The 7,232-nt window shown below is 45.0% G+C and overlaps 1 non-coding gene across 1 annotated transcript; it reads right to left on the reverse strand.

The window, feature by feature from the left end:
• Positions 1 to 6,843: 6,843 nt before the first annotated feature.
• On the reverse strand, positions 6,844 to 6,917 carry trnat-agu (transfer RNA threonine (anticodon AGU)). The gene has a single exon. It is a non-coding gene; the product is annotated as a tRNA-Thr (tRNA).
• Between the last annotated feature and the right edge of the window lie 315 nt (positions 6,918 to 7,232).

Consider the following 7,232-nt stretch of genomic DNA (forward strand, 5'->3'; position numbering starts at 1 on the left):
CTCACTATATCCTCGAAATAGCCACTTTCGTCCTGCACTGAATAAATAGGAAATATATATATTATTTCCCGCAATATTACATAAATGCCAGGGCTCTAATTGTTGTGAAACACTTAATGTATAATTTATGTTTTTATGTATCTGTCTGATGTGCCTGTAATGTGGGTGCAAGCAAGATTGTCATTGGACCTGTGTCCCAAGCCATGTGCACCAGGAAAGCAACAAGCATTTCTTACTAGCTACAGCTATTCTTATGTTGGTGCATGAACATAACCAATAAATATACAATAATCGATAATACAGTAAATTGTCAATAAAACCGTATCCTCACCATACTTGTTCTTATGACAATTATCTTGACTTGTTGGCCTGGGTAAAGGGAGGTGGAGCAAACTTTGAGCATGAATAACTGACTTCAATCAGAATAAAACCTGTAAGGTTTGTTGTATGCAGCGCACATAAGTGGTTCTGGATGTCAGGGAGAGTGAAAGAAAAAAAAAGATATCCCAGCAATACTCGGCTGAGCAGGCAGCATTTGTGGAGAGAGATCTGAAACATTGAATGTTTCTCTCGACCACCTGTGCTGCCACAGTACTGCTGAGCAACGAATGAATAAAGCATTTAAAAAATGTTTTTGCATCAGATTTGTAGCATCTTCAGTTATTTGCTTCAAGTAGGTAGATGACTGAATTCAGTGATGCTGAGGAATGCATGAAGGAGTCTAAAACTTGATGCCTCTTTTGGTAGATTATTTTTAAATATATTCTATATTATATTTCTCTAAATTCCTAATTGAGGTAGGGTTGGTTCCCTGCTTTGACAATAAAGATAGAATGTGGGATATTCCATGTCATGAGTTTCTCCATAAATGCTGCCTAACCCACTGAGTTACTCCAGCATTTTGTCACTGTTCTTGGTGAACCAGTATCCTCAGTTTCTCCTTTCTACATTTTGACACCTATGTTAAATCAATAATGAGTCCACGCTATTTAGCACACATCACCGCCACATAAAATTATTGCAAATATTCTTGGCACACAGCCAAAATGTAATCTCCACAAACACTGTACGCTACTCCTTTAAATACACAACGACACAAGAAAATAGGAACAAGTGTATAACGCCAGATTCCTCAAGCCTGCCCCACCATTCAATCTGAAGCTGGCCACAACTCTTCTAAATCTGCAGAACCCTACATTCCACGACCTTTAAAATACGTATCCATCTCCATCTTAAATGCAGCGAATGATCTCCCTCAGAGGCAGGAATTTCAGAAGATTTATTACCGCCTGAGAGAAAAAAGTCAAATGCACCTCAGTTTTAAATGACTGACCCTTCCTTTGTGATTATAGAAATATAAACACATAGAAATTAGGTGCAGGAGTAGGCCATTCGGCCCTTTGAGCCTGCACCGCCATTCAATATGATCATGGCTGATCATCCAACTCAGTATCCTGTACCTGCCTTCTCTCCATACCCCCTGATCCCTTTAGCCACAAGGGCCATATCTAACTCCCTCTTAAATATAGCCAATGAACTGGCCTCAACTACCTTCTGTGGCAGAGAATTCCACAGATTCACCACTCTCTGTGTAAAAAATGTTTTTCACATCTCGGTCCTAAAAAATTTCCCCCTTATCCTTAAACTGTGACCCCTTGTTCTGGACTTCCCCAACATCGGGAACAATCTTCCTGCATCTAGCCTGTCCAACCTCTTAAGAATTTTGTAAGTTTCTATAAGATCCCCCCTCAATCCTCTTAATTCTAGCGAGTACAAGCCGAGTCTATCCAGTCTTTCTTCATATGAAAGTCCTGCCATCCCAGGAATCAGTCTGGTAAACCTTCTCTGTACTCCCTCTATGGCAAGAATGTCTTTCCTCAGATTAGGAGACCAAAACTGTACGCAATATTCCAGGTGTGGTCTCACCAAGACCCTGTACAACTGCAGTAGAACCTCCCTGCTCCTATACTCAAATCCTTTTGCTATGAATGCAAACATACCATTCGCTTTCTTCACTGCCTGCTGCACCTGCATTCAGTGACTGGTGTACCATGAAACCCAGGTCTCGTTGCATCTCCCCTTTTCCTAATCGGCCACCATTCAGATAATAGTCTACTTTCCTGTTTTTGCCACCAATGTGGATAACCTCACATTTATCCACATTATACTGCATCTGCCATGCATTTGCCCACTCATCCAGCCTATCCAAGTCACCTTGCAGCCTCCTAGCATCCTCCTCACAGCTAACACTGCCCCCCAGCGTTGTGTCATCCGTAAACTTGGAGATGTTGCATTCAATTCCCTCGTCCAAATCATTAATATATATTGTAAATAGCTGGGGTCCCAGCACTGAGCCTTGCGGTACCCCACTAGTCACTGCCTGCCATTCTGAAAAGGATCCGTTTACTCCTACTCTTTGCTTCCTGTCTGCCAGCCAGTTCTCTATTCACATCAATACTGAACCCCCAATACCGTGTGCTTTAAGTTTGTATACTAATCTCTTATGTGGTACCTTGTCGAAGCCTTCTGAAAATCCAGATATAACACATCCACTGGTTCTCCCTTATCCACTCTACTAGTTACATCCTCGAAAAATTCTATAAGATTCGTCAGACATGATTTACCTTTCATAAATCCATGCTGGCTTTGTCCAATGATTTCACCACTTTCCAAATGTGCTGCTATCCCATCTTTAATAACTGACTCTAGCAGTTTCCCCACCACCAATGTTAGACTAACTGGTCTGTAATTCCCCGTTTTCTCTCTCCCTTCTTTTTTTAAAAAGTGGGGTTACATTAGCTCCCCTCCAATCCTCAGGAACTACTCCAGAATCTAAAGATTTTTGAAAAATTATCACTAATGCATCCACTTTACCTAACACCACTTCCCGGCTAACCTGGATTTCACTCAATTCCTCCATCTCATTTGACCCCCGGTCCCCTGCTATTTCGGGCAGATTATTTATGTCTTCCTTAGTGAAGACAGAGTAGTTATTCAATTGGTCTGCCATATCCTTGTTGCCCATGATGAATTCACCTGTGTCTGACTGCAAGGGACGTACATTTTTTTAAACTAATCTTTTTCTCTTCACATTTCTATAAAAACCTTTGCAGACAGTTGTTATGTTCCCTGCCAGTTTTCTTTCATAATCTATTTTCCCTTTCCTAATTAAGCCGTTTGTCCTCCTCTGCTGGACTGAATTTCTCCCAGTCCTCTGGTAGGCTGCTTTTTCTGGCTAATTTGTACACTTCATCTTTTGTTTTGATACTCTCCCTGATTTCCCTTGTTATCCACGGATGCACTACCTTCCCTGATTTATTCGTTTGCCAAACTGGGATGAACAATTGTTGTAGTTCATCCATGCAGTTTTTAAATGCCTTCCATTGCATATTCACCGTCAACCCTTTAAGAATCAATTGCCAGTCTATCTTGGCCAATTCACGTCTCATACCCTCAAAGTTACCTTTCTTTAAGTTTAGAACCCTTGTTTCTGAATTAATTATGTCACTCACTCTCCATCCTAATGAAGAACTCAACCATATTATGTTCACTCTTGCTCAAGGGGCCACGCACAACAAGACTTATGGAAGGTTTGGAAAGGGTGTAGAGGAGGTTTACCAGTATGATGCCTGGATTAGGAAGTATTAGCTACAGGAGAGGTTGGAGAGGTTGCGCCCCACCCACGGTTTCAGTGCTGTACCCGGAGGTTGCAGATGGTTGCCGGAGGTTGCAGGTAGTGGAAGCAGGTAGGGAGACTGACAAAAACCTCCGGGAACCGGAGTCTCCAGAGGTTTCCCTTCAGGTTTCCTAAGTGTGACAGGGACATTAGATTGCTTTCTCTATAATACCGTAGGTTGCCGGAAGACCTGATAAAACTATATAAAATTAGAGAGGCATACTTAGGGTAGACAGTCAGAATCTTTTTTCTCAGGATGGAAAAATCAAATACCACAGGACATAATGTGAGGGGTAAGTTTAAAGGAGATATGTGGGGCAAGTTGTTGTACACCGGGCGGTGAGTGCCTGGAATGTGCTGCCAGGGATGGTGGTTGAAGCAGACACGTCAGTGGCAGTTAACATACGTTTTGATAACATTTGGATATTTAGGGAATGGAGGGATACGGCTTATGTTCAGGTAAATAAGTGATGGTCTTGGCATCATGTTCAGCACAGGCATTGTGGGCCGAAGGGCCTGTTACTTGTGTTTAAGAAGGAACTGCAGATGCTAAAAAAGGTACACAAAAATGCTGGAGAAACTCAGCGGGTGCAGCAGCATCTATGGAGCGAAGGAAATAGGCAACGTTTCGGGCCGAAACCCTTCTTCAGACTGATGGGGGGGTGGCGGGGAGAAGACTGTTTACTTGTGCTGTACTATTCTGCGCACCCCTTGTTGGTGACTCTCACTAATTTAAATATTGTCATGACAGGGAAAAGTAGATTAATGAGAATGAAGTCTAAAATGTCTTCTTTGTTGGTTGTTTACTTCATTTCATTGCTGCCGTGATGTTCCCTTGGATCCCCTGTACTTTTGCTACATGCATCCCGAATTTCCTGCCTGATGCTATCCCCGACCTCCCTACTGCTGTTTGGTCTGTATACCAATCCAACAAGCGTTTTCTGCCCTTGGCTAACTTGCAGTTCCACCCATACCAATTCTACAGCTTCCAAGCTAATGTCTCTCCTTGCTATTGCATTAATCTCCGATTGGCGAGGCTTTCCCAGGGAATTTATTGAGGCGCCACGGTCTCGATGCCTCCCGGATCGCTGCGTAGAACCCCGGGCCGGGGCCCGGCGGGGCCTCGCGGGAAGAAGCCCGGGTTGGCGAAGCGGCCGACAGAGCCCGCGGCTGGGGCCCGGGTCGGCACCATGGAGGCGTGAAGTGGGGCATCGACAGGGGCGAGACCGCGATGGTGGCAGCGGCTAAGCCTCGCAACGATGGGGCCTTGGGTCAGTGGTGAAACCTTGTGGTGGCGGCAATGCCTCGCGAGTCGACCCCGACACCCCCCCCCCCCGAGGGCGTGGAGAACCGCCGGGAGGGTAGAGGGGAAGAATGGAGAACCCACCATGGGGGGACCGCCGCGACGGGAGAGGGGAAGAACAATGGACAACGGGGGGGACAAAGGGCAATGGGGACCGGCGTGGGGAAACTGCTGTGGTGGGGGAGTGGGGACACAATAGACAATAGGTGCAGGAGTAGGCCATTCGGCCCTTCGAGCCAGCACTGCCATTCAACGTGATCATGGCTGATCAGTACCGCGTTCCTGCCTTCCCTCCATATCCCCTGTCTCCGCTATCTTTAAGAGCCCTATCTATCTAGCTCTCTCTTGAAAGCATCCAGACAACCGGCCTCCACCGCCCTTTGAGGCGTGCTTTATAACTTTGTCAGCGCTGTAGGTGGCTGCTATTTGTATGGAGAGAAGGCAGGTACAGGATACTGAGTTGGATGATCAGCCATGATCATATTGAATGGCGGTGCAGGCTCGAAGGGCCGAATGGCCTACTCCTGCACCTATTTTCTATGTTTCTATGTTTCTGTGCTGTTACTCAAGCTTGCATTGGGTTTTGTAGAGACATTGTAGGAGACAACACACTGATAAGACAGAGTGTGAGTGGGATGCTGATCAAACAGGGCTTGTATGACACCACTGCTCTATTCCCTAAGCTTCGTGTTACGTTACGTTAATCAAGGATTTGAGTATAGGAGCAGGGAGGTTCTACTGCAGTTGTACAGGGTCTTGGTGAGATGACACCTGAAGTATTGCGTACAGTTTTGGGCACCTAATCTGAGGAAAGACATTCTTGCCACAGAGGGAGTACAGAGAAGGTTCACCAGACTGATTCCTGGGATGGCAGGACTTGCATATGAAGAAAGACTGGATAGACTCGGCTTGTACTCGCTAGAATTTAGAAGATTGAGGGGGGGTCTTATAGAAACTTACAAAATTCTTAAGGGGTTGGACAGGATAGATGCAGGAAGATTGTGCCCGATGTTGGGGAAGTCCAGAACAAGGGGTCACAGTTTAAGGATAAGGGGGAAGTCTTTTAAGACCGAGATGAGAAAAACATTTTTCACAGAGAGTGGTGAATCTGTGGAATTCTCTAACAACATAGTTGAGGCCAGTTCATTGGCTATATTTAAGAGGGAGTTAGATGTGGCCTTGTGGCTAAGGGGATCAGGGGGGGAGAGAAGGCAGGTACAGGATACTGAGTTGGATGATCAGCCATGGTCATATTGAATGGCGGTGCAGGCTCAAAGGGCCGAATGGCCTACTCTTACACCTATTTTCTATGTTTCTATGTATACATTGAGTGTGCAAGCAAAGAATCTCACTGTGCTTAATCACATGTGACAATAAAGTAATCCTATTCCTCCTGCCTGCATGGCCCTCATCTTTAATATGGCTTTTCCCACATTAACAGTGTGTACCTGTGCTCTAAGGAAATCCGTTTTTCAATTTAAAGTTAATTTGGGCAAAAATGACGATTTATTGTCACATAATAAACAACTCATCTGCAATATTTTGCAAAAAAAAACAAACCGGTAAAAGGATGACGCTTGATGCAAGATTCTCCAATTCCGTCAGGGAACTCGGGGCAAGAACAGAGACAAGAAACACAAAGGGAAATTCCCGTTTTTGCCTGGAATAATAATCTCCACTCTAAAACTGTATCAAAATGTCACCAGGGGGCAGCAACCTAACGGAATGCTTTGGAAAAACGGTCAAATCTGCAAAACGGCTTATTTTTTTACAAATTTCAGTAGTGGCGTTTGGGAATATTTGTCGATCATTGTGAGAAATGCTAAAACTGGAAAAATGACTGATGAGACACCCCAGCAGCAGCAGGCACCGCTGGGATTCGAACCCAGGATCTCCTGTTTACTAGACAGGCGCTTTAACCAACTAAGCCACGGCGCCGCTATAGCGATCTGGTTTCAAGACTGCAAAATATTGACTGCCCTAATGCCCTAAATTGTTCATAATTATTTGTAATATTGCCCGTGCTGTTTTTAAGTTGTACGGCGCACTGATGGATAAATGCATTGCATGCTAGGATGGAGAGTGCTGATGGTGCAACACGGTTCAGATCCCTGCACAAAGAGGGATGATCCACTCTAGATTACAGAGGAGCTCCTCTATAAGCTTTGATCCACTCCACGGTGGACACAAAAGGCTGGAGCCCCGGGACCACGCGCGCCTGGGCTCAATGTTGCAAACCCCCCTGGAGCCACA

This window comes from Leucoraja erinacea, chromosome 2 (genome assembly GCF_028641065.1).
Source record: "Leucoraja erinacea ecotype New England chromosome 2, Leri_hhj_1, whole genome shotgun sequence".
NCBI classification, from domain to species: domain Eukaryota; kingdom Metazoa; phylum Chordata; class Chondrichthyes; order Rajiformes; family Rajidae; genus Leucoraja; species Leucoraja erinaceus.